General features: G+C 41.0%; 1 long non-coding RNA gene across 2 annotated transcripts; it reads right to left on the bottom strand.

Annotated features, from left to right (window-relative positions):
• On the bottom strand, positions 1–26,841 carry LOC134355988 (uncharacterized). Of its 2 annotated transcripts, XR_010020247.1 has the most exons (6): positions 26,598–26,841; positions 22,449–22,528; positions 12,383–12,819; positions 9,182–9,333; positions 930–1,122; positions 1–652 (listed from the first exon to the last, which is right to left on the bottom strand). It is a non-coding gene; the product is annotated as an uncharacterized LOC134355988 (long non-coding RNA). The 2 variants fall into 2 exon arrangements; XR_010020248.1 differs by lacking the exons at positions 1–652; positions 930–1,122 and adding an exon at positions 2,545–2,879.
• Between the last annotated feature and the right edge of the window lie 265 nt (positions 26,842–27,106).

Genomic DNA, 27,106 nt, shown 5'->3' with positions numbered 1-27,106 from the left:
ATATTTATCCTGAATCTGCTCTTTACATACCATGATATTGAATATGAAATCAAGGAAATTATTTACAAAACATTGATTTGAGTATTGTATGCATATTTAGGCAGCTCATTAGCAGGACAATATAGAATGAAGACAGCAATAATTGAAAAGGATGCTCCAAGGATAAAAGGAAGTTGTTAAAAACTAGTAGTAAGAAAACTCAAAACAGGAATCCACTGGAAGAGAGAGAACTGCCAAATTGTGAGAGGCTTTGAAAGGTTAAAACATTTAAAATACTCCTTTTGTTGGCTCACTTGCTTAGGATTATTACAAAAACACCAAAAGCAGGAATTACTTTCTTTTGATACATTGTGTGATAAGAAATATTTTATCACAACAGGTTGCGGAGACAAAGAATAAAACAATTAGAACAGAATTGGAAATTTGAAGGCTGTTGGGGAGAAAGGGGTGGAATTGGTCTTAATGTAATCAAGAAAGGTAGCTAGCATGAAACAAGCCCAGATGCAGAGTCTTGACCTGAAACATTTCCAATATTCTGTCTCCACAAATGCTGTTTGACCCATTAAGTTTCTCCAGCAGTTTGTTTTTTGCTCCAGATTCCAGCATCTGCAGTTTTTAGTGTCTCCATGGCACAAGTCTCCTTCTTTAATTCCTATGATGGAGAATATCTTTTAGTCTCACCTTGGATGAGCAGATGGACCATCACCTCATATTAACTTGTAGCCCACCTTTAACTTTTACACTAATAAGTGATGTTCTCTCAAGGACTGAAACGGAAGTTGACACACAGGAGACTCATATGAGATTATATCTACAAATCATAAATCCTTTAACTCGGAGACAGGTATAAATTGTTGATTCAAATCAGTGATACTTTGAATGAATGGAACCGCTGCTAGTGGCTTTGGGTGCTTCTTTATTGTACTTACCTACTTAATGCCCATTATGCTGCTAGTATTCAGGGCAGCAATGAAGGCCCTCTATCTCTGGTAGTGTTCAGGGCTTCCTTCATCACATCAGTAGCTTCCTCTTGGTTTTCACTGCTGTCAGCCATGCAATTTCCAGCTGGAGACTCAGGAATACCATTACACTCATATGTAGAAGGATTCTTCATTGCTGTATCTGTAACAATTTTATTTTATCAGTCACAGTTGTTAGCCCTGTGCTGAACCCCTGCACCCTGGCGGCCTAGTGGACCACCCTTAGTCTGGCCTCTACACTTCATCCTGTTTGGGATGGTTGACCCTGCCAAGAGCCAAATCGTAAAGCCCTGACTCCAGCCAACATGGCACTGTGGGTCAATGAGGCATGCAAGCCTCCAAAACCCTACGACAAGGTTGTGGTCCTCTTGGCGTCTCCTTTAGTGTGCTACAGGGCAAGTCTTCTGGAACTTCAGGTGTGCAGGCAAAGCAGCAGAAATTGTGCAGAGAGCTTGGTTTCAGTTTGTTCAGTTTGATGCAAGTATCTGATGCTGTGAGGTAGACTGTGATTTGTTGTCAAGTCTCATTTTACAACAACAAAATCACTAGTCTTCCACAAAGTGTCAGATGATTGGTGACGTCCAAAGCAAGGCTCATCTTCATTGGTCTCTAAATGTCTGGGGCTGTTGCGATTTTCCTGACACAGCAGAAATTATCTGGAACTACCATTCTGTGATTTGGAACATGCTTTCTACATAATTACGTATAATGATATAATTGAAGTGAATTTGAAAGATCGGGTACAGGCCATATCGAAGTGGCAGAGCCCGAGTCCGAGAGCGAGGAATATCCTGAGGTTTGGACGATCTATGTCCCGGGACAGATTGGAATGGTTGGGGTGTCGGGGTTGGAGGCGAGAGACGAGTCAGTTTGGCTCACTGCTTCACGGGGTTTGCTCAAATCTGATCCGGGCTGAGGCTGTGGCCTACAACGAGTGGACGTTGATGCCTAGCATTGTGAACTTCACCTCTGAATGCTGTTTGCTTGCTTTTATTGTTTGCGCAATTTTTATTCTGCGATCTCTGCACACTGGGTATATGAATCAGTCTTCTTTTGTTTTTAATAGGTTCTATTGGGGTTCTTTGTTTTGTGGCTGCCTGTAAGGAGACAAATCTCAAGGTTGTATAAAGTGTACATACTTTGATAATAAAATGTACTTTGAACTTTATACGTACACTAATATATTTACTCATTAGTTTATTTATTTAGGGATATAGCGCAAAACAGCCCCTTCTGGCCCAATGAATCGCGTGGCCCAGCAACCCACCTATTTAATCCTAGCCTAATCACAGGACAATTTACAATGATCAAGTAACCTACTAACCAGTACGTCTTTAGACTGTGGGAGGAGAGTGGAGCTCCCAGAGGAAGCCCACATGGTCCACGGGGAGAACGTGCAAACTCCTTGAATACGGTGCCAGAATTAAACCCCGAACTTTGGAATACCCTGAGCTGCAATAGCAATGGACTAGCCCATGCACTACCATGGTACCCATTTATGCAACTTTTTATGCAAAAACTATGCAAATAAGAGACAAAAGAATGTATACAAGGCAAGCTTTATACACAATGTGAGAACCATGTATAACGGGAGAGGCATCTGTATGTGTATTTTGTGTCTGTGGGAAAATAAAAAGGAGACAGAGGAAGATTAATCAGAGAATTCTTAGAACCTCACATTATTCAATAAATTATATCTGATGTACTTACCATCAGTTGAAGATACAGAAAGAACAAAATAAAAACATGATTTCTTTTGACAAGCATTAGGGATCCAAAGCCCAGTATTTCCCATTTGCTAATCTTGGTAAAAATAGCTGGAAGTGAAAAATAAGGAGCGAGTTCTTTTGATGTAACAAAGCAAGGCATATCCAACGGAACCCAGAAGGAAAAAAATACCTGTAAAAGCAATTAGGTTGAAGCAATGACCTCTCTAAATTTTCACCATAAACAGGCAATTTATTTGTTTTTATGTGATTAATCTTGGATTTAATTTTTTTAAACTGCAAACCTCAAGGGGGATTTCAAAAAATTAAACAAAGGCTGCAGAGCATCCAGCGTTGAATTCAGTTATGGAAGCGTGTTTGCTGAGTTAGGTGACATCTTGTTTCAGTTAATGACTTTACTCCTTGGGTGACCTGAGTCAATGGATGTGTGTGTCACCGGCCAAGTCCATCACCATGTGCGCAACGGCCTAAGGGACCTTGAGGGGCAAGTTAAAAGGATTCTGTGTCCTCATTAAAGGACGCTGGTTTTCAGAGACAATTGGCTGAGTCATTACAGTAACTGCTCTCATTCTATACACTTCAATCACCATTGACCTGGATGAGATCGCTGTCGAAATGAGATGAATATATCATCCAACTCTCTTCACACTCATCAAATCAGAACAATGCACAGACTGATCTATCACTGAGAATGTTCCTGAAATAGCACTTCCTGTTTCCTAATCGTCTTTTATCGTGTAATAAGTCCAGGCACCAACTGGAAGGTTGCATTGAGTCATTTATGCCACAGTTACACGTTGAGCTGGATTTAGGCCCACTGCGTTGACCCAGTGTTGATCCCATCACAAGTGACAGAGTTACCTCACTTAAATATCCATTTGGTGCAGTAAAACACATTTTATGTGTAAGCTGACGGTTTCACTGCAGTAAGAGTGTCAGGGTTTTATAAAAAGCTAAGAATGACTGAAAATTGACATAGCAGTATGTAAGTAGAAAAGTGTTAAGACTTACAGAGTGCCAGCTAGCAGTAATGGATCAGTCACGGAGTTTTGTACTGTTTTAAAAGCAGGTCTTCAAGGAAAGCACTCGTTTTCATTGTTTAAAGAAAGAGAGAGACTGAAGGACACAGATTCAATGAGACTGACCCTCTTGGATGAGGCCGAGAGAAGGGTCACTATGACAGCCAGTCAGCCACAAGTAATTTCTTCCTCCCCCCAATAGCCCCGTTATTATCCCTGTCTGGCAGTGCTGATGTTATGCTTATCGGATAATTTTTCCACTTTTTCTAAAAGTTTTCCACCTCTGGCACGCAATAAACACCTTTGCACTGAATGTGCTTAACAGCCTGTTGTCTGATTTTTAAAGTCCACACCTTCATAAGGGCATGCGACCTTCACCAAAACCCAACGGTGTGACAGACACCATGGGAAAAACTGCAGAGGGATGCACATCGGAGCACGCATGATATAGTCAATAATTGTTTCCTGTACTGCCGCCCACCGTGACTATCAATACCATGATGATCTGCAGGATAGCGTTGCAAAAGTGCCAGGGAGCAAAAGGAAGCTATGAGGATGTAAACAACTGTAACCACATCTACACAGTGAATCACTGCGTGAATAAAACACCTTTGTTGACAGGTCAAATTATCATCTACTTCTATTACCTTAGTGAGAGAATAATAGTTTGACTCTGTGGTTAAGAAGGCATTCAGTGCATTGGCCTTCATCAATCGTGGGATTGTGTTTAAGAGCCAAGAGGTAATGTTACAGCTATATAGGATCCTGGTCAGACCCCATTTGAAGTACTGTGCTCAGTTCTGGTCACCTCACTATAGGAAGGATGTAGAAACCATTGAAAGGGTGCAGAGGAGATTTACAAGGATGTTGACTGGATTGGGGAGCATGCCTTATGAGAATAGTTTGAGTGAACTTGGCCTTTTCTCCTTAGAGCGACGGAGGATGAAAGGTGACCTGATAGAGGTGTATAAGATGATGAGAGGCATTGATCGTGGGGATAATCAGAGGCTTTTTCCCAGGGCTGAAATGCTAACACGAGAGGGCACAGTTTTAAGGTGCTTGGAAGTAGGTACAGAGGAGATGTCAGGAGTAGGTTTTTTAATGCAGAGAATGGTGAGTGCATGGAATGGGCTGCCGACAACGGTGGTGGAAGCAGATACAATAGAGTCTTTTAAGAGACTCCTGATTTAGTAGATGGAACCCACTAACATTTTCACTTGTTGGTCGCATCCATATAGTCAAAATGATGATTTTACCAGAATTGTTATATTTATTTCAGAATATCCCTGTTTTTCTGACTAAGAAGTTTTTTGATCAGATTCATTCTATTATTTTATCTTTTATTTGGAATAATAAAAGACCAAGAATTAGTAAATGTCACTAACAAAAGTTGAAAAAGGATGGAGGTCTCACTTTGCCTAATTAAAAAATGTACCAACGTTTGTATTACTGGGCTGTTAATGTGAGATATATGTCCTTTTGGTTATATTGGGTTTATAAGAATGATCCACCAATTTGGGTAGATTTGGAATTGAAAGCTGTGAAACAGTTTTATTTAACCTTGTTATTGGGAGCTGCTTTACTTATACAATTAGCTAAAGTTGCTAATTTAAATTTATACCCTGTGACTAAGCATTCTTTACAAACTTGGCTCCAGTTCCATAATTTTTTTAATCTTAAAAAATTTAAACTTTGTAGTTTAATTTATCAAAATTACTTTTTTAAGCCTTCTTTGAGTAATCCAATTTTTTTACTTTGGTAAAATAAAGGTACTAATTCTTTTCTGTGTTTATTTAAAGAAGATAGACTGATGTCTTTTGAACAATTAATTGATAAGTATTCTCTTTCATACTCACACTTTTTACAATACCTTCAAGTTAGACATTTCTTACAAAAATATTTAAGTAATTTTACTTACATATTGGATGTCAACCTATTAGATACTATTACGAGTGTGAACCCTTCAATGAAGGGTTCCATTGGAAGAATTTATAATTTACTATTACAATGGGATAAGCATCCTTTATTTAAGATTAAACAAGATTGGGAAAAGGAACTTAATTTGACTTTTATGACGGAGGACTGGACGCGGATTCTGAAGTTAGTTAACTCTTCTTTAATCTGTGCTCGTCATTCATTAATTCAATTTAAAATTGTACATCATTACTATTTGATGAAGGAGAGATTGTCTAAAATGTTTCCTAATGTTGATAGTTATTGCGATAGATGTAAAACTGAGACAGCTACACTGACACACGTTTTGGTCCAGTTCTATACTGAAACAGTTCTGGAAGTCAGTTTTTTCTACAGTTTCTAAAGCACTTAAAATTAATTTACAACCTAACAAATTAACTGTGCTTTTTGGAATAATTCCTCAAAATATCCGCGGTATCTCTTTGTCTGACTAACATGTTATTGCATTTGTTACATTGATAGCTGGGAGGGCCATTTTGTTGAAGTAGAAGGATACATTGGCTCCCATTTTGTCACAATGGTTATCTCAAGTGATGCTATGTCTCATTTTGGAGAAAATTAGAAGTCCAACTTTTGAACCTATGTTTGATTTTGAGAAAAGATGGGGTTCATTTGCTCGGTACTATCATTTGAGTTAATTGATAGATTTCCTCCATGATCTAATTGTAAATTTTTTGTACTTTTTTTTCTTGCTGACTGTTCAATGTTTATCTTTAGAAGCTTTTTGTATGACGCATGGCTCTGGGGTTGAACACCTAATGGGTTTTTTTTCTCACTTTTTCTTGCTTAGTAGGGTTGTTTTCTCTTTTCTTGTCACCAAAATTTTTTCAATCTTTAAAACAATGTTTTTTTTTCTTGAGACATTGTAAGTGTTGCCTACTTTGATGTACTCTTGTTAATTTTGAATAATAATGATAAAAAGATTTGAAAAGAAAAGAGACTCCTGGATAGGTACATGGAACTTAGAAAAATAGAAGGCTATGGGTGACCCTAGGTAATTTCTAAAGTAAGTACGTGTTCAGCACAGCATTGTGGGCCAAAGGGCCTGCATTGTGCTGCAGGTTTTCTATGTTCTAATAGAGATACTGAATCATACACCAAGGAAATGGTAATAACACTGAGAAGTCACTTTATATCCTTAGTACATAGGAACACGAGAAAAGGGCAGGCAAAGTCCTTGACTCTGTTCTACTATTTCTACTTTCCGATTTCTTTCCCAGTCTTCACTTCTCTTGAATCACTTTCTGCTCAGGATGTTTTTGATCACAATGCAAATCAAAAATAAATAAATAATACCGAGAACCTGAGTTGTAGCATCCTTGTAGGTCGTGGAATCAATTCAGAGTTGAGGTGAGTGAAGTTATCCATGCTGGTTTAGGAACCTGATGATTGTAGGGTAATAACTGTTCCTGAACCTGGCGGAGAGGGACCTAAGGCACCTGTATTTCTTACTTGATGGTAGTACAGGTTGAGTACCCCTTATCCAAAATTCCAAAATTTGAAAACCTCTGCAATCCAGAACGTTTTTGAGCACTGACCTGATGTCACAAATGGAAAATTCCCCAAATGCTGGGAAGATTCCCAGGTGATGTGCAGATCTCTGCACACCGCAGACAGTTCTGAGAAGTGATCTCACTTTTGTAATGAACAGAAGTTAATGAAAATAGAAAGAAAGCACTGCATGAAGCAGAAAATGAAGATCTTGATTGTGTATTGCAAGGGTGGATTCGTCAGCGTCGAAAGTGAACATATGCCGTTTAGTGGTATGGTGATCATGAAACAAACAAAGGTCTATCACAATGAATTGAAAATTTAAGGTAATTGTGAATATTCAACAGGCAGGTTACAGAAATTTAAGTAAAGGCATGGTATTAATTTTTTAAAGATTTGTGGTGATAAAGCATCTGCTGACACGGAGCAGCAGAGAAATTCATCGACGAGTTTGCCAGGATTGACGCTGATGAGGATCTACCATGCTGAACAGCTGCACCAGTACATATGTGTGATGAACAAGTGCAGGCAAAGACTGTCTACCAGTAGCACCTAAGTTCAGTCAGTGAACCCAAGCTGTCTCGTCATATATTCCAAAATCCGAAAAACTCTGAAATCTGCAGCTCTTCTGGCTCCAAGCATTTTGGATAAGGGGTACTCAACCTGTTGTGAGAAGCGAGCCTGGCCTGGATGGTGAGAGTCTTTGATGGTGGGTAGTTTCTTATGGTAGTGCTCCTTGTAATTGTGCTCATTAGTACGGTGGGCTTTGACTGTGATGGACTGGGCTGTGTCCGTCTGTCTCTTTAACCCCAAATTGTAACACTGGGAGGGAAAGGATGACCAGGAAAATAATGATTAGAAGAACATTTCAATGAAGGAAACTTGGGAGAAGTTGTTTTGGATATTGGTGTGGAATCACATGTACCTCTCTCCCAGCTTCTTCAATCTCACTGGCCTCATTGTTTGCTTTTTCAATTCCAAAAGACACTGACATGTACTTTCTTCAGGGTAACATTGCTTACCTGAAGTAGTTCCCTATTAGGAGGAAGTGTCCATGAGAAAAAACACAACTCACTTTCAACGAACAACACACACACAATGCTGGAGGAACTCAGCAGGTCAGGCAGCATCTATGGAGAGGAGTAAGCAGTGGAGGTTATGGGCTGAGACCTTTCATTGGGACTGGAAAGGAAGGGAGCAGAAGCCAGAATAACAAGGTGGAGGGAGAGGAAGGAGTACAAGTTAGCATGTGTTAGGTGAAGGGGGAAGGTGGGTGCATGGGGGATAGGGGATGAAGCCAGAAGCTGGGAGGGAATAGATGGAGGATATAAGGGGCTGAAGAAGAAGAAATCTAATAATTGAGGACAGTAGACCATGGAAGAAAGGGAGGGAGGTGGGTGCACCAGAGGAAGATGATGGGCAGGCGAGGAGAAGGGCTGAGAGGGTAACCAGATGAGGAATAAAAAAAAAGAGAAAGGGGACAGAGATATTACCAAACATTAGATAAATTGATATTCATGCCATAAGATTGGAGGCTACCCAGGTGGAAACATTGACTGTTTATTCCTCTCTATAGATGCAGCCTGACATGCTGAGTTCCTCAGGCATTTTGTGTGTGTGGCTCCGGATTTCCAACGTTTGCAGAATCAGTCTGTCAGTTTCAAAGAACCAGTCAACCAGGTATCACAATATTGACCATCATATTGTTATTGGGCTACAGAACAGCATAAGGAGAAAAAAATCTTTATGCACCTATTGAAACTATTTTCAAATAATCATCATTTTGGAGGTTTTAGTACAGTGTTCGACTGTGTATACTGTGCCATGCATGGTAAGCATAACTCTATGTAGATACACTAATTGAATCAGATGAATGATGTTAGAAGGATTTGCTACTTATCTGAGGGATTAATTGCAGAAATGACACAGAGGTACACAATTAAACAAATGAAAGCATTTATTTCATTATTCAGACTCTGAAATCTCTTACCCATGTAAAGGATTCATTCCTGTGGTAATTGTGATCTTCATGCAGTCCATCAAGCCCTTTCACCTTCAAAGCAGGCAGGATCTACACCCAGGTGTACCGGGCTCCTACAACATGTGGGGTAGGTATCTGATGCAGAATTCTCCCTGATCATTCTATGCAGAAAACAATTAAATGTAAGTACAAAGAACAAAGAAATATTTTTGTCAGTACAGATGAGTGATTGTAGGACATCTGTATAATGATTCACCAAGGATGGGAATTGCCCTGCGTCACCCTCCCCATCGAACATCTAAGGCCACTACTGGAGATAAAAACGAGTGGAAACACATGAGCAAATTTAACAACAAAGAATCCACAATGGAACGTGAACTTAAAAGCATAAACACAAGAGATCCCACAGATACTGGAAATCCCGAGCAACCCATGCAAAATGCTGGAGGAACTCACCAGGATCCATGGAGAGGAATCAATAGTTGGCACTGCAGGACCTGAAACAGCAATTGTTTATTCATCTCCATAGATGCTGCTTGACCTGCTCAGTTTCTCCTCTATTTTGTGTGTGAGGCAGATTCAATGATGGTTTTTAATTGGCATTTGGACAGACCTTCATAGAAAAAGGCAGAGAGATAAGGGTCTATTGCAGGAATTGGCCTAGATAGGCAAAAGGTATGGATAAGCTAGGCTGAAGGGCCTGCTGTGTATTAAACAGCTCAATAGTTCTAAACTGAAGCTATTTAGTAGCAGGATCACTCTGAAAAGAAAACGTCGGTGAATCAACAGCACCACACACACAAGGTATGGATACTGCTGGGCATGAATCTGTGACTTCTGTAACCAGGGAGAAAGTTCTTTGAGTCACCAAGACAGAACCTGTTCTTCTGCAAATCTGTTTAATTAATGGCACATTTAAGTTGCATAAAACTGGCTGATGCTGAACACGTCTCATTTATTTTGCAGCTCTCTATCCAGAAGGGAAGCATCCGAGCCTGCCAGATTGATCTGTTGATAATGTGCTTTAATAGCAGGCTATGTTAAAAAAAAGATACACCACTAATGTCTTTTGTGCTCCTCAGCAGTTCATTTAGGAACCCACTGCCAAAGCCCTTAGTTGGCCTTAGTCTGTCAGCCCATGACCTCCTCTTGTAATGCTGTAATCTTGCTGCGTGCAATGCGCCTTCTTTCACTGAGAGTTCGGAATTAAATGGGAATTAAATATATTAAGAGCCACAGGCTAAGGAAAAGGATTAACTGGCTTCTATTAATGAGGGAAGGTCAAGAATGGGAAGGCACTTGACATTTGGAAAATGAAATGAATTTGAATTTGCAATTAATGTTGTACCGTAATAAATGCTGCTAGATGTGTGGGCAGATTTCATGCTGGTTCTGGGATGTTTATGAATTCATATCACTTCGTTAGGGCTTATTTACAAAGATAAGATAAAAGTGAGACACGCACTTAGTGCTTGAACAGAGCAGAACTGACTGCAAAAATGCGCATGAAGTGCATTTATGGAATATTACTGGGAAATATAATTCTTTCAACTTTCTTTTCAGCGACAACAATGTGACAGTGGGAGTAACCCCTTATGCCTTGAAGGCAGCTGGAAAAACTTCCCTTGACTTTCTAGCTCACTCCTTTAGAAAATAGGAGTACAAATCTTCAGGGATATTTTAGCTACGCTGAGCCAACAGAATGGAAGTCAGCAGGACTTTTGACTATAAATACTGTGCAAGCCTGATGACCAAAGACTGGAGATTGGAGGACAGGGGGCCTATCCTGGAGTTGAAGTGCTGTCCATGTGTGTGGCTGGGAAGGAGGAAGGAAAGGGGTTTGTTTCACTGTTGTTTAGTTGCTTGGCCTGTGTTGTTCTGACAAGTATTGTGGGCATGCTCTGTTGGCAATGGAATGTGTGTCTACACTTGCGGCTGGCCCCCAGCACATGCCTAGTCGCAAACACGAGGAAATATGCAGATGCCGGAATTTCAAGCAACACACATAAAAGTTGCTGGTGAACGCAGCAGGCCAGGCAGCATCTATAGGAAGAGGTACAGTCGACGTTTCGGGCTGAGACCCTTCGAGCAGAAATATCTCTACTCCAGGTCTGGCAAAATCACAGTGAAAAGGATCAAGCTGCTATCATTTCCCATCTACTGATGAGTAATCCAAACACGGAGTCCTGCCTGAACGTGTCAGCTTGACATTTAAATTCACTTTTTTGGATTACAAACAAGAAGTGATTATAAAAAACAATATTTTTAGCTTGCAAGTTTTGGTTTTGTTTTTTTTTCAATCCTCCAGTATTATCAGTGTTTCAGAAAACTAATTAGTTTTAAAGGGGCCACAACAGGTTTAAATGATCTAAAAGGAATGAGAAACTTTCAGATAGTTATATAAGAATAAATCTATTCCTCCCCAAACCTTTTTCCTCTGTTTAAAATTTTCCTTTCCCAGTCATATTTATTTCAATTGCCCATAGGTCAAAACGCTTTCCCAGCTAGTTTAATGCTCTGCCTGTTTTCTGCCATTTTCTTGAAGCTTTGTTTTGGTTCACCTCAGGTGCAGGCACAGTTTGACCTTCCACTTTTACTTCAATTATGCACTTCACTAAGGAGGAAGTAATGCCAATAAGCAAAGATTTGAGCTTTTCTTTAAACCCATTTCTTTTCCTCCAGTGTCATGCTCAAAGAGTTTCTGACCAGCTGTAGAGTAAATCTCTCTGAACTACCTGTCGTCAGATACTACCAGGTATTGCCTGCCCTGCTGAGTGTTTCCAGCATTTGGCAAGATGCTGTGTCTGAATCCTCATGGAGAGATGAAAAACAATCATGTTAAAGTTACTGCAGGTCTCCCCGCCTTTGTTTTGCCAGCTGTAATGCTTGCCCACTACATTCTCCAACCTGAGTAATACCAAAAAAATGTGTGAAGCGAACATGCCAATAAGGAAATAACATAGCACTCAGATCATTGGTGAGATGGGAAAAAAACCTCATTCCATCATCAATTACTTCAGGACATTAACAGACTCTAAATGTGGGAACTTTCTCATTTCTTCTGTATGTGGGAGTATGATAATGTATACACTAAGTAATCTTATACAGTATGTCTCAAGAAACAGCAAATGTTTAGCATAAACTCTAACATTTTACCTCAGACAATAACAATAGGCTTCATAAGAGTTTCATATCAGCATAAATACATACCTATGATTTCATTTGCGCTTCCTTAACTATCATCCAGGGACTCTTACACTCCTATACTAGCTTTACTGTTCAAAGCCTCTTGCTCCATTTCCTTGTCTTTCTCAAGGTCACTGGCATTTGTCAAGTCTCCAAGACCTGAGTTCTTCAAATCTTCTTATGGAATTAATAAATTTAAAAGTTCTGCTTTTAGCTGTGTGCAGTTCCACTGATCTCACACAAGTGGTAGAGCCGACCACAGTACTTCACCTCAGTCAGGAGACAGTGGATCGCCGGTGCTACTGAATCACAGAAGCAAAAATCTGAATGGTTTTCTGATCCTGTTCAACTATTGGTGAACAATGCTGAAAGTCTGAAAATTTGGGACAGATTCCTGCCACTGAATTTTCTACTGCCTGCGATGAAGTAGCTTGAAGACAAGGGATTGCAGATGCTGGAATCTGGAATACAAAAAAAAAACAGGATGTTGAAAGAACTTAATGGTCAAACAGGAACTGCAGAGGTAAAACCTGTAAATAACCTGAAGCAGGGAATCAACATTAGTAAATCTGATATTCAACAATGGATTCTAGCCACAGATGTCACTGTCTCTCTGGAGGTCGAGGTAAGTTTAACCTAATGGGATGTAACCTTAATATCTTACTTCAGAATCAGAATCTGAATCAGGTCTCTTATCAATGACACGTCATGAAATTTGTTCTGTGGCACCAGTACAGTGTAATATATAAACGTATATTGTGAATTACAATAAGAAAAACATATATCTCTCCTCTTTTGGCTGGGGTTGACCATGGATATTGTGACCTGGTCGTCTATGTGATAAGCAAGCCAGTATGCACACCAGGGCAGTATGATATGGAGAGCAAGCTGTTGCCCATGTAGCAGGCTCCATTTCTCCATGCAGCTAATGAATCCAAAAGAACAGCACAGACCAATACAGTTTGGCACCATTGGCATCATAGGAGTTACTCAATGTTGGACTGCCTTGGATACTCCAACTCTGGATTTTTCCCTCAGGGTTTACTCCCAAAGCCTCCCCCGTGAGTGGGTAGAGCCACAAGACAGCGGAGGTTTGAGATCAGAGTTTTCCTTCTCCTAGATGAGCTGCCAAACACGGCAGGCAATCCCCATCTGCCTGAAGCATCTAGTTTTAAGGTGCCAGTAACCCAACTTTGCCCCTTCTCCTGTCAATAGAAAGAGCTCCGCTGGTCTTAGTTGCTAAGCCACACGTGAAAGCCAGAAGCTGGATTTGGTTGTCAGAGGATATTTGAAATGTATGCCATTGGGTGCATTTAATAGGTAGTGGGAGCTTATCCCCACTACCTTCCCCGGCTTATTGTATAATTATTAAATAAATAGTGTCAAAAGAGCAAAGATAGAGAGGTAGCATTATCTTGGGTTCATTTTCTCACTGGGGAAGAAGCTGTTCAAAAAACACTGAAGGTGTGACTTGATGTGACTTTCAACTCTCCATATAATCTATAACAGAGACTGTTACAGAGATTTTTAGGCTTTCCTGCTTTCCCTCTCTTAAAGTACAATCAATTGGTGCAAAGTTGCTGGTTTTGTGCCTTCATCCACTTATAAGTACTGTCCATGATTGTTTCCTACTGTCTCCCTAAATTCTCATGGCACCTTTGGATCTATACTACAACCTTATATTGTTCTGTAATCTCACTTCAAATATACATTCAGCGACCACTTTATTAGGTACACAAGCTGATTAGATATTTGCATTAACAAGCTGGTGTACAGGTGTACCTAATAACATGGCCACTGAGTGCCGGTCCCTATTCACACCCTCATCTCCTCAATCACTGCACCTCCTGTTGCACATTCTGCAATTCTCCCTCCAGCCTTGTTGTCCCTGCCCCTCTCGAGATCACCCTGTCAGAGGAGAAGACAACAAGAAGGAATGAACAACAAGCTGACACACAAGCAAATATTCCACAACAAAGTGTCTCATCTGCAACTGCTTTTTGAATGATTGAATTGTTATTGTCACAGAAGAGGTTGATTCTCTCATCAGCTCCATGCTGGGTCTTGTAGCGCGATGATCTGATGCCATTCCCCACTCATTCCTTGCAGCCCTTCAAATTATTCCCCTTCAAGCACCTATCCAATTTCTGTTGAAAGCCCTGAGTGACTGTCTCCACCACTTCTTGAGACAGTGAACTCCACACTATAACCACTATGCTAACACTTACTTCTTAATTATAGAGTTTGCCCATCAGATTCTGTTGCCAGTTGATTCCTTCCTCAGTCTCTACACCATCCTTCATGATGCTAGACCACAGCAACACACTAATACATGATTGTCCCTCCTCTTCCGACCAAGTTCCCTGCTGGTGTTTCTAATACTTGAATAATTTTGATGATAAATCAACTAGACAACCACAAAGCCTTCTCAATTTTTTTAAACAAACATTACAGCAGAAATCAAATTGAAACAACACTGTCTCACTTGCTCCTAACAAAATGACATGAAAATATAATTTTGTAGTGAGTGAAAGGTGTTCTCTGATTTTCTTTCAAAGCAGGACAGCAGTATTTGTTATAAAATTAATTAATACATTTTTCAATACAACAAAGAAAGAATTATTTACATTTTTGTACCACTTTATCACATCTTAATCATTCAAAAGTGCTTTAAGACATTGAAGTGGAAAGAGTGAGCAATTTCAAGCTTTTGGGTGTCAATATCTTGGAGATTTGGTATGTCACCAAAGACACTCACAGAACTCTACAGATGTACTGTGGAGAGTATTCTAACTGGCTGCATCACTGACTGGTATGGGGGGGGTGGGGGGGGGCTACTACAGAGGATCAAAATAAGCTGCAGAGAGTTGTAAACTTATTCGGCTCCATTATGAGCAATAGCCCTGTAGTGTCCAGGCCATCTTCAAGGAGTGATGTCTCAAAAGGGCAGTATTGATCGTTAAGGACGCCATTACCCAGGTTATGCCTTGTCCTCATTGCCACCATCAGGAAGAAGGTACAGAAGCCTGAAGACACACACTCAAAGATTCAGGAACAGTTTCTTCTCCTCTGTCATCCAATTTCTGAATGGACATTGAACCCTTGAACATTACCTCCTCACTTTTTTATTTCTGTCTTTGCACTACTTATTTAATCTATATATACTGACTATAATTGGTGTTTTTTCTGTTATTTAATATTGCATTGTACTACTGCCAATTAAGACAACAAATTTTGCAACGTATGCCAGTGATATTAAACCTGATTCTGAAAATTGCTTTCATGACAGTTATAAGGCAAATGCATCAGCCATATTGCTTACAAGAAACACTAAAGACAGAACAATATGTTTTCTCAGACTAGTTGGGGAGCTCCTTGCTTTGCTTTTAATAAGGCAGAAGGCGAACACATATGCAATGAGATTAGTTTATCTCAATGAAGGTTTAGGAAAAATTATTGCTTTCAGTCTGTCAGCTTTTAAAGTAGAAACACCAGGCCAGATAGGACAAAGAGCCTGTTTCTGTTACTGTAGTGCTCTTTGACTCTATGGTATTCATTTGCAACAGGGATGACCACAAGCAGCCCAGTGGCACAGATGGTAAGGTTGCTGCCTTACTGTTCCAGAGACCCGGGTTTGATCCTGTCCTCTGGTGCTGACTGAATGGGGGGAGGATCATCTTACACTGTGACCCAGCTTGGACCGAATAGGTCAAAGTATCCTGCTTTTATATTGTAAGGAAATACGGAACCATTACATTACATAAATCAGCCTCTGCTGAAAGCTATTAATGGGGGGCTGTGAGCAGTTTTGGTCCCCTGAACTAAGAAAGGAACTGCTGGCATTGGAGAGGGTCCAGAGGAGGTTCATGAGAGTGATCCTGGGAATAAAATGGTTCATGTACAAGGAGCATTTGAAGGCTGAGAGCCTGTACTCGCTGGAGTTTAGAAGAATGAGGGGGGAATCTCTTTGAAACCTATCAATTATTAAAAGACCTAGATGGAGTGGACGTGGAGGGGATGCTTCCCATAGCGGAGGAGTCAAGGACCAGAGGGCACGGTCACAGAATAGAAGGGCATCCCCCTAGAACAAAGATGAGGAGAACTTTCTTTGACCAGAGGGCAGTGTACCTGTGGAATTCATTTTATTACCACAGATGGTCATGGAGGCCAAGTCATTGGGTATATTTAAAGCAGCAAGTTACTAGGTTCTTGATTAGTAAATGTATCAAAATTTATGGGGAGGGACAGGAGAATGGGGTTGAGAGAGATAATAAATCAGCCTTGATGGAATAATGGAACAGACTCAATGGGCTGAATGGCCTAAATCTGCTCCTGTGTCTTATGGACAGGATGAGCACTGGCTTCTGCCTGATGAAATTAATAACGCTTTTGCTAACAACCAAAGCGTTTCTTTCCAAGATTTCAGGCAACTCAGCAAGGATCTCTGATATTTGCACTGGTTCTCTTCCCTTTCTACCACGGGCAGCTTTCCAGGAACATTTCTTGGCTCATTTAAGTGGAGACACTAATTGCTGTCAGGTGCGATCACACCTTTTGCTCTATTGCACTATATCAGGAAGAAATCATGCCAGAAAACCACTGATTGCACCAATAATGAAGGGGTCTCATTGCTAGACGGCAGCTGCCGAGGCGCGCAGCGGAGATGGAATCTGATAAAGCCCCTCCGCTTCTCCGGTAGCCGATGTAACAGCCTCTCTGAATTGAGGAAACAATTGTACGCAGGGTATCAGATCATTACTGGAACGTTACTATGCGTATGATCACTGTATTACACTTCAAACATATTTCTCTGACTGTAAACCCTTCTGAGAGATTCAGACTCATGCAAGGTGCTATATAAATGCACATTCTTTCTTTGATCATTCAATAAAAACAGGAGTTGGACGATATATGGGACCTACAGTAGATGGATAGAAGAAAAATGGCGGGCTATGTGACAGTGAAGTACTAGATTGACCTTAGGGTCACTTAAAAGGACAACACAACATCGTGAGCAGAAAAGCCTGTATTGTACTGTAATGTTATATGTTCTGTGCTCTGTGCTCTATGTTGCATCAGTACAAGTTGCTGGGAAGACTGCACTTGGACTATTGTGTGCAATTCTGGTGAACCAGGATGCCATTAAGCTGCAAAGAATGCAGAAAATATTCATAAGAATGTTACCAGGATGGAGGGGCCTTAAAAGAAGAGGTTGGATAGGGTGGGACTTTTCTACTCTGGGGGGAAGATGGCAAAGTGGTGTGTGAAATCATGAGAGATGGTCACAATCTTTATCCCCAGGCTAGAAGGGTTTAAAATTAGAGGACAGAAATATAAAGAGAGAGGTAAAATATAAGTATATACGTACTGTATTTCACATTTTTATTCTATATTATCATGTATTGCATATTTCACAACATATGCTGGTGATATTAAACCTGATTCTGATTCTGCAAGATTGAAAAGGAATCTGAGGGGAAATGTGGAATGTCAGATGAAGCTGCAGGTGAGTATAAATCCAATGTTTAAAAGACAGATAATTGCACGTATTGAAAAGGCAGAGAGTTATGGGCCAAATGCAGGTAAATGGAATTAAGTCAGACGGACATCTCACTTGGCATGGACAAGTTGGGCTGAAAGACTTATTTCTGTGCTATACAGCTCTATTACTCTAATATTTAATACAGGATATATTGATAAATGGCTGCATTCATCTAGCAAACAGCAAGGTGCAAAACTATCAACAAAGCTGGGATTAGCAAATACACACGCAGGCTAGGTCCACATTTGTCCTGGGGAGATGATGATGACCAGAAATGTGGACTTGATTTGTCTGTCAAACCGAAAGTACAATTGAAGCACTATTCTGAGTCTGTCGTGAAAGGAGATTACCAGGTGGATGGAGGAGATAGATTCCAGAGGTGTTCAAAGATTCCATTGCAACATCCAGACCGATTCCTGGGAGCCCCTCTGTCAAGTTCAGTTAAGGTAGAGAAAGAGCATTTGGGATGGCATTGAGAACCTCAAGACCGTGCCTCAGGAGCATAAGGAAGCCCTGTGTAAATATTAGGGCAGGGTTTCCCAGCCTGAGACCCATAGAGCCCTTAGTTAATAGCAGGGGTCCATGGCATAAAAAAGGTTGGGTACCACTGCTCTAGAAGGGGTACTCACAAACCATCCACCCTCCCACCCTTTGAGCCACTGTAAAAGAGTCTGTGGCTCCCACATTGGTCTCATTGGCCACCTCAGAGTGGACGCAAATCAACGCTGATTCTGGGTGGCTGCCAAGAAAGAATAGGCCTGACATTACAAAAAAAAAATCAGGGGCAATGTGTGAGATCAGGAAAATTTGCTCTTAGAAAACAAACACTGTGGATGTTCTTCACAATAAAAATGCAAAGAATAAAATGCTTACAAAAAATAGCCTAGATCTGGCTGGAAATCAATTTGAGATTATGGACTGTATCGAAAAGTGAATACCTGTTCATGGCTACTGTGGGATGAAAGGTCTGAGGATGTAATTTGGTCACAATTGGAAAATAGAGGCAGGAATATAAATAAATATATTGTTCTTTCTGTATTTGTGAATTTTGTATTCAGTCCAAACCTTGCCTCAGTGGACTGGGTAGCAATAGCAAGCAGGTAGGTAGATAGGTCACAGTTCCAAATTAAATAGATAGGTGAAGTCCTATGAGGACAGATTAAGCCCAGATAAGACACAGAGTAGTGCCACTGTAAGATAGTATTTGATCTTATTGTTTTTTAGAGATACACTGTAGAACAGGCCCTTCCAGTCCAATGAGCCACACCACCCAACAACCCACCCATTCAACTCCACCTATTCACAGGACAATTTACAATGGCCAACTAACCTATCAACTAGTACACCCTTGGAATGTGGGAAGAAACCCACGTACTCACGGGAAGAACGTACAAACCTCTGAGAGACGGTGTCGGAATTGAAATCTGAACTCCAGCGCCCGGAGCTTTAACAGCTGCCCTGCCATGGCATCAAGATTCAATATTCAAGTTTATCTATCATGTGTACATCAAAACGTAGAGTGAAACACATCATTAACAACCATCACATCCAAGGGTGTGCTGGGGGCAGCCCCCAAGTGCCGCCACACGTTCTAGCGAAAACATACCCATACTCAAAAGGGTCAGCAGAACAATGCAGAAATAGGATATGATATACTTACTTTGAAAAAGGTGGCCCTAATGAATTCAGATTCATTTATTTATCACATGTACATCAAAACATATCGTGAAATGCATCGTTTGTATTAACAACCATCACACCCAAGGATGTGCTGGGAACACTCACAATGCGCTGGAGGAACTCAGCAGGTCAGTCAGCATCAGTTGAAAAGATTAGTCGACGTTTCGGGCTGAAACCCTTCGTCAGGACCTTAAAAGAAGAGGTTGGATAGGGTGGGACTTTTCTACTCCCTCACAAGTGTCACTCCCCATTCCAGCACCAACACAGCATGCCCTCAGTGCCCAGCGGTATAACACAGAACACAACAGGCAACAAAACAACACAAGCAAAACAGGCCCCATTCCCCTCTCCCAATGCACATACGCAGTCCTCTAACCCCAGGACAGGCCGTCTATTTTGAAAGATGTATTAAAATCTATACATAGAAAAAATAGTAATTTATTCATACAAATGAGTGCAAGTTCTTCAAAAAAAAAAGTTGACATTCACACAACTGAACGAATTGTCCTGTTAATTGTACCACATTATGCACCCTGACATCCAACAAGCAAACAGTACAACCTCCTTTCCTTTTGTTATAATCACTTTAGTCAAGTTTGGTCATCTGTTTGCCAATTAGTGAAACTCACTTCCCTCCATGCCTGAGGGGTTTGTTTAATGTGCTACAGTTGTGGCCAAAGGTTAATTACTCAAAGTTTCTTCCAGTCAATCATTGAAATATGTCAACAACCTCAAGTTCAGTAGCAACCATCAAAACTGCCCAATACGCAGAATGCTTTCAGTACATGTAGGAACACAATTGTATAATGAGATTCACCTCAAGGACATGGTAACCCTCAGTATAATGAGATCTCTAGGATATTTGTTAAAAACAAGCAGGTCAGTTCTTAAAGTCATCAAGGCTGGCTGTGGATAATGGCAGAATGCTGTGTGCCAGCATGACATCATGATTGTTTTCCTTTCAAAGTCGTATGCTTAGCTCTCTAATCTTCCACAGTGCACTAAAATTCAGCAGAACTAAGTCAGAAAGGAAAATAAATCATTCAGAATTTTCATCCAGACGATGTCTACTTTGACGCATTCGTCTGTAACTGAATGCCTTGAGATTTCCCCCAAATCACTTGAATTTTCACTGGTCGTCTTCACGAGTGGCTTCAGAGACAAGTCTCAGAGAGTAGGGAATCACCCGGTTATCCATTGTGTGATGCAGCCTTCTTCACAACGCACTTCACACTTGCATAAAGACGTGCTTACTGCTTGATTAAACGTCGCAACTAATTTAACACTGAGAATCTAACAAGATGGTGCAAAAGAAAAGCGAGGGAAAGAAAGCGAGAAGAGCCAACCTAAAGCCTGAAAATGGTGTCGGAGGTGCAGAAATGAATGAACCAATGCAGAGACAAGCAAAGAATATTCAGTGCTCAAGCAAGGAATAGGGTAGGAACACAGAAGATGCAACAGAAACACACAAGAAAGACATATGTGGTGGTGATAAAACATGATTTTATTTACTTAGTTTGGATTCGTCTTCAAAGGAATATTTATCACTGTCTGAAAGAATAGATTGAATTTGAATAGATTTTCTAGGTTATAGCTTTGAGAAAAATATAAACCACTGAATATTCAACTTATTTTGCTGTGATACAAAACTTGTTCACAAGAGTCTTGATTGTCATTGAAACGCCTGCATCATCCAGGTTCTGAAACAAAATGGCTTCTAACTTCAAAATGGATACCAGGTAACTAAAACAATACTGATTTAGGTTGTGCTTTTTTCTAAAATTTTGTTACCCAGCTTTGCATCAAAAATGGCACCATACAATATCTACAATTAAGCCAAATAATACTTTTTTCTCGTGTCATAGGGTCTTTCCATAAGAAAAAAATCATTCAACAAAACTCTATTCCTTGATCAAACATTAGTTGCCTCCTGTGCTCTTGAAGCTTTGTGGTTGCCCTATTTGTGGGGATTTTGCTCATCAGAACAATCTTCCGACAGGCAAGATTTAACGTTCTCTGCAGCTGAAACTTTGTGCTGAGCTCTTTACAGAGCAGAGCTGAGGTGCTGTAAGATTTAAAGAGTAGGATTCAGCTAGATATGCACAGGATTGTGAAAGCTTCCCCTCACCATCCTGTGTGGATGAAATATCTCCACTAACATCAATTCAGCTTCTCTGAGCAGGCAGTCCCAGTAATTCCTCCTAAAGATTAGCTTTATTTGTCACATGTACATTGAAACATACAGGGAAATCCGTTGTTTGCATCAACGACCAACACAGTCTGACGACGTGCTGAGGGCAGCCCACAAATGTCGCCATGCTTCCTGTGCCAACATAGCACACCCAAAACTTACCAATCCGAACCCGTGCATCTTTTAGATTGTGGGAGGAACCAGAGCACCCAGAGGAAGCCCACACAGTCACAGGGAGAACGTACAAACTCCTTACAGACAGCGGAGGGAATTGAACGAGCACCAATCTTACACCTGGCGTTGTAAAGCATAATGCTAACCACTATGCCACTGACCGCTTCACCACGGCCCAATAATACTGGTACTGTCCCTACTGACGCCAGTCTCAGTGATGAGCTTTTCAGCTCTCCCTCATGCCAGATAAGTAATAAAGAGTAGTTACGCTCTAAACAGAGAGTAAGTAAAGAGTATTAAACCTACTGGTAAAGAATAGGGGAAATGAGAGACCATGAAGTCAATCCCATCACAAGACTGCTTTGAGACTACTCAGTTTATTTGATAGAGCACAGGCTTAACTCATTTCCTGAATACTCCTCCGAGTGCATCACTGTAGATCCCCCAGGATCTGATCACCTATCTTCTCCACTGAGCCAATATTACTGTTCCGCAAAACTTACCACTCACAGGCCTGCCATCAGCTTGCTGTGGCAGGACTCCTCCTCTTCATCTTCATTCTGCTTCCTGTCAATCATGCCTTCTACAGGGAAGAGAGAGAGAAAGGGGTGGCTTCAGTATCACGGATTACACGCTACAAATGTTTTACATTGTGTGAAAGGTTTCTCTTCTGTCAGGGAAAGACAACGAGAAATGCATTGTGTAGAAGTAAATAACAATAGAATAAAAGATTATGGAATTAACATTCAGGACCAAAGACGAATAAATTATAGATGGAAGGAATGGTAGCAATTAGTCTATTACAGTGCCAGCGTTACGCATTCAATTCCACTGCTGTCTGTGAGCAGTTTCTAAGTTCTCCCTGTGATCATGTGGGTTTCCTCCACATGCTCTGGTTTCCTCCCACAAAGATGTACAGGTTAGTGGATTAATTGATCACATGGGTGCAATTGGGTGGCGTGGGTTTATTAAGCTGGAAGGGCCTGTTGCCTTGCTGTATCTCTAAAGGAAGTCCTTGTTGAATAAAGTGCAATGTCCTCTCACCAGCACTGATGGTGTGAATTGCTCCTCAGCTCTTTGGTTCTTCCTCGTTAACTCACTGCTCCTTCAGTGTAGAGCTACTGACTGAGGCTCATGTGAGAAAAACATATAATCCTTGGGTGTACAGTCAGAAGGGACCAAGGCCACCCCCGATTCCTGCACCACATGTACCTGGACACAACTCCCAAAGGCGTGCACACTTGAGCAGGAACTGCACTCCGTACAAACACACTATTTTACAATTTGAATCAGAAACTGGTTTATTATCACTGACATACTATATTGTGTGAAATTTGTTGTTTTGTGGCATCAGTACAGTGCAATACATAAAACATACTAACTTATAGAACATTTTAAGCATTGCACTGTACTGTTTCCACAAAACCACAAATTTACGTAAGTAGTGCGAAAAGAGAGCAAAAATTGTGAGGTACTGTTCATGGGTTCGTGGGCCATTCAGAAATGAAGAAGGGAAGAAGCTATTTCTGAAACATTGACCTGCTGCTAAAACATGCCTTCAGGCTCCTGTACTACCTCCTTGATGGTAGCAATGAGAAAAAGACATATCCTGGGTGATGGCGGTCCTTAATTATGGATTCCCCTATTTTGAGGCATCAGTTTTTGAAGATATCCTTGATATTGGGGAAGCTAATGCCCATGATGGAGCAAAGCACGTTTACAACCCTCTGCAGCTTTTTCTCATTCTGTGGCATTGCCACAGAGCTTCTGTTGCCCTTCTCTTGACCTAATAATTAAGCTTTGCCACAAATGCCCAGATCAGGGGTGGGTTCAAATGCATTGGAGATCCTTTAGCCCACCTTGTCCTTACCGACCATTTAAAATAGCATCTAGTTAAACTAATCCCCATTAACCAACGCTTGGTTCATAGCCCAGTATACCTTGGCAAGTAAGTGCTCACTCAGATGTTTATTAAGTGTGGAGACTCTAACATGCTTCCGCTTGCTGGTGATTTTTTTTTTCCATTCTCAATACTCAGAACTCATAACCACTGTTCTCCCTCCCTCTCTGTGAAACTAATTCTTATTCACAGCCCTTCTAAAACTCTTATTCTAATGTTAAGCCTATGTCCTCTGGTCCATGAAATCTCTGCTATGGAGAAAAGTTTCTGAGTGCCCAGCTTATCTATGCCTCCATCAAGACTCCCCTCAGCTCCTATTCTCCAAAGAAATTGAACCCAGCCTATCCAGTCTCATTGCAAAATTAAGCGTTCCAGCCCAGGTGACATCTTGGGTGCCTACTCACTTCTATAGGAGATAGAAAAAAAACAGAAAACCTTGGAATCCGGACTAACAATCTGCTGGAGTAACTCAGCAGGTTGAGCAATACCTATGGAAAAAAGGAACTGTTGACGTTTCAGGTCAAAACCCTGCATAAGGACACAGGGGTGCATGGTTTTGATACAGGGTTTCAACCCGAAATGTTGACAATTCCTTTCCTTCCTCAGACGCTGCTCGATCTCCTGAGTTCTTCCAGCAGATAGTTTGTTGCTGGTGATTTTTTTTTTTCCATTCTCAGTACTCTGTACTCATAACCACTGTTCTCCCTAAGCATGGCCGCGCAGTTACTGAAATGCACCCACATGCATAGCCTTTGTTACCACACTGCTGGAATTTTCTTTCATATTAAGTTTTATTAAAGTGCCATGCAGTTCTCCGGCCATGTAAAAACTTCCTGCTCAGAGCAATGGTTAGTCCGGGAGCTGTAAAAAAAATTAGAAGGAACTTTGCTAATAATGGAATTAATGAGTCTGTATTTGTTTTTCTGAAGGTGACGCATGCAATGGTCAGAATGTATAGATACTGCTATTTCTCCTCTATTTTTAAAACAATGTTTTTGTGCGTGAGATGAGCCTCTCCTCTTGGCACCATGCACCGTACCTTGAATCTGTGCTGAGTTGTGAGGCAGTATCTCTGATTATGGGACCAATCGACACCAAAGACATAGTGGTCATGCTATGTTGGCACAGAATACGTTGAGACACTTGCGAACTGTCCCTAGTACATCATTAGGTAGTGTTGGCTGTTAATGCAAACAATGCATTTCACTGTATATTTTGATTAACATGTGATAAGTAAAGGAATCTGAATCTGAATCTCAGACACCAATCTACCTGCAACTCAGGCGACTAAGCACAAGACTGTTCCTTGTCAAGCGTCTCCTGACAGGGCTACAATGGATGAGTCAATTTTTAGAGTGAATCCTTTGTAAGGACCTAGGCTGCAACACCCAGCCTTCTTTGAGTTACCAACGCATCAGATGAAAAGAGCCTTTGTAAGGAACTTTACTGCATTATTTGAAATTGTCGCTGAGAAATAAAGCCCATTGAAAAGAAAATGACATTTCCTTGTAACTAAAATAAAACCTGCCTATCAAATAATTAATTTGTGATGAACATACACCAGCTCCAGTACATTTACTACCACTATTGGCTCACAAGGAATAATGAGAAAATAGGACACCATGGTAGCGTAGCGATTATGTGACACTATTATAGTTCAATTCCGATGATATCTTTAAGGAGTTTCTATGTTCTCCCTGTGCAAAGCATAGATTTTCTCTGGGTCCATCCAGTTTCCTCCCACAGTCCAAAGACATACTGGTTGGTAGGTTAATTGGTCATTGTAAATTGTCCTGTGATTAGGGTAGGGTTAAATCAGGGGTAAATCGGGGGTTGCTTGAAGGACCAGAAAGATCTACTCCGTGCTGTATCTCTAAACTTAAAAGCATAAATAAGTCACTCAGCTCAGCAGCCTATAAGGCACAGTGGTTTATTCCATCAGTGGAAACGTAGAGAAGTAGGTAATCATCCATTTTAAATGGCTGAGCAGCTTCAAGGGATCAAACCCGCTGAGATACCCCAGGTACTCCTGGCTGGCCTGTGCTAAACCAGAAGACCACCACAACTGCACTCCGTCTCGGGAAGAAGAGGGGAAAAGATTCAGCAAAAGTTCAGACTACTGCTCAGCATTCATCAACAACAGCAGAGAGATTGTGTCTTGTTAAGTTCATGCTCAGATTGGTTGGTCCAGAAGCTCCCTCTCATGTTCGGCTCCAGCATGAGTAGTGGTCAATTAATGGAGAAACCATCATTATGGCTTCAAACAGAGGCCATGGAAAATGGGCGGGGGGGGGAGTAGAAAGTAAAGGCGGGTATCTGAAGTAGACACAAGAAACTGCAGTCTGCAGAAACAAACAATCTTCTGGAAGAACTTAGCAGGTCAAGCATCATCTTTTTGTTCATACCTCTCCACACCTTGGGTGGCAAGTGGCAAGCTTGCTGATTCTTTAACATTTTCTCTGTTTTTTACGAGGCCAAGTTGCTAGCTTGATGCTCAGCACAGATGGAAAGCATGCAAGGATTTGGACCCAGGACCACTCCCCTTGAAGTCCAGTTCCTGTTGCCACTGCATCACCGGCCAGCCATCATCTTTGAGAGGAAAGGAACTAATGAAGTTTTGGGTTGAAAAGTAATAACTGGATATCCCGCTGCAAGGGTCTGAACAAAATGTTGGCAATTCCTTTGCTCTCAAAGACGTTTTCCAACCTTCTTAGTTCCTCCAGCAGATTGTTTGTTATTGCATCCAAAGTACCTTTTAATACGCTATCATACAGGGAAACAGCAAGCTTTCCTTATCGGGTGCTGTTTGTGGAACGATCGGAGACAGGACTTCTATCACCAACACTTTGTATGCAGTCACTGGAGAAGATTGCACAAGTCAAATAAACAGTGTCTTCTCCAGAACACTTTCATCTAATGGATGTTCTCTTACTTCTTCTCTGAAAACCTTCCGGAAGAAAAAAAAATTGTCAAGGGCATGGTGTATAACTTCAGGATTATGCTTCGTTTGTACATGGATAACACCCAAAGTAGCAGTCAAAATGAAAAGCACTATCACAAGATGGTTGCCAAGTGACAGCTCCGTGAACACTAGTAGAGAGTTAATGTCTCGCCCAGTCGCCTTGCAACGAGATGGAAACTGGAGAGAGTGGGCCGTGTGTCACTTGCTGTGTCCTGTGAATTTACAGCTGCTCATTAAACCCACAGAGATTGGTGAGTTGGTAACCAAGGCAACAAATGTTTTGCCAGGCAACACACCTT

The sequence above is a fragment of the Mobula hypostoma genome, chromosome 13 (assembly GCF_963921235.1).
Source record: "Mobula hypostoma chromosome 13, sMobHyp1.1, whole genome shotgun sequence".
In the NCBI taxonomy this organism is placed as follows: Eukaryota; Metazoa; Chordata; class Chondrichthyes; order Myliobatiformes; family Myliobatidae; genus Mobula; species Mobula hypostoma.
This window is presented reverse-complemented; position numbering and strand designations above follow the sequence as displayed.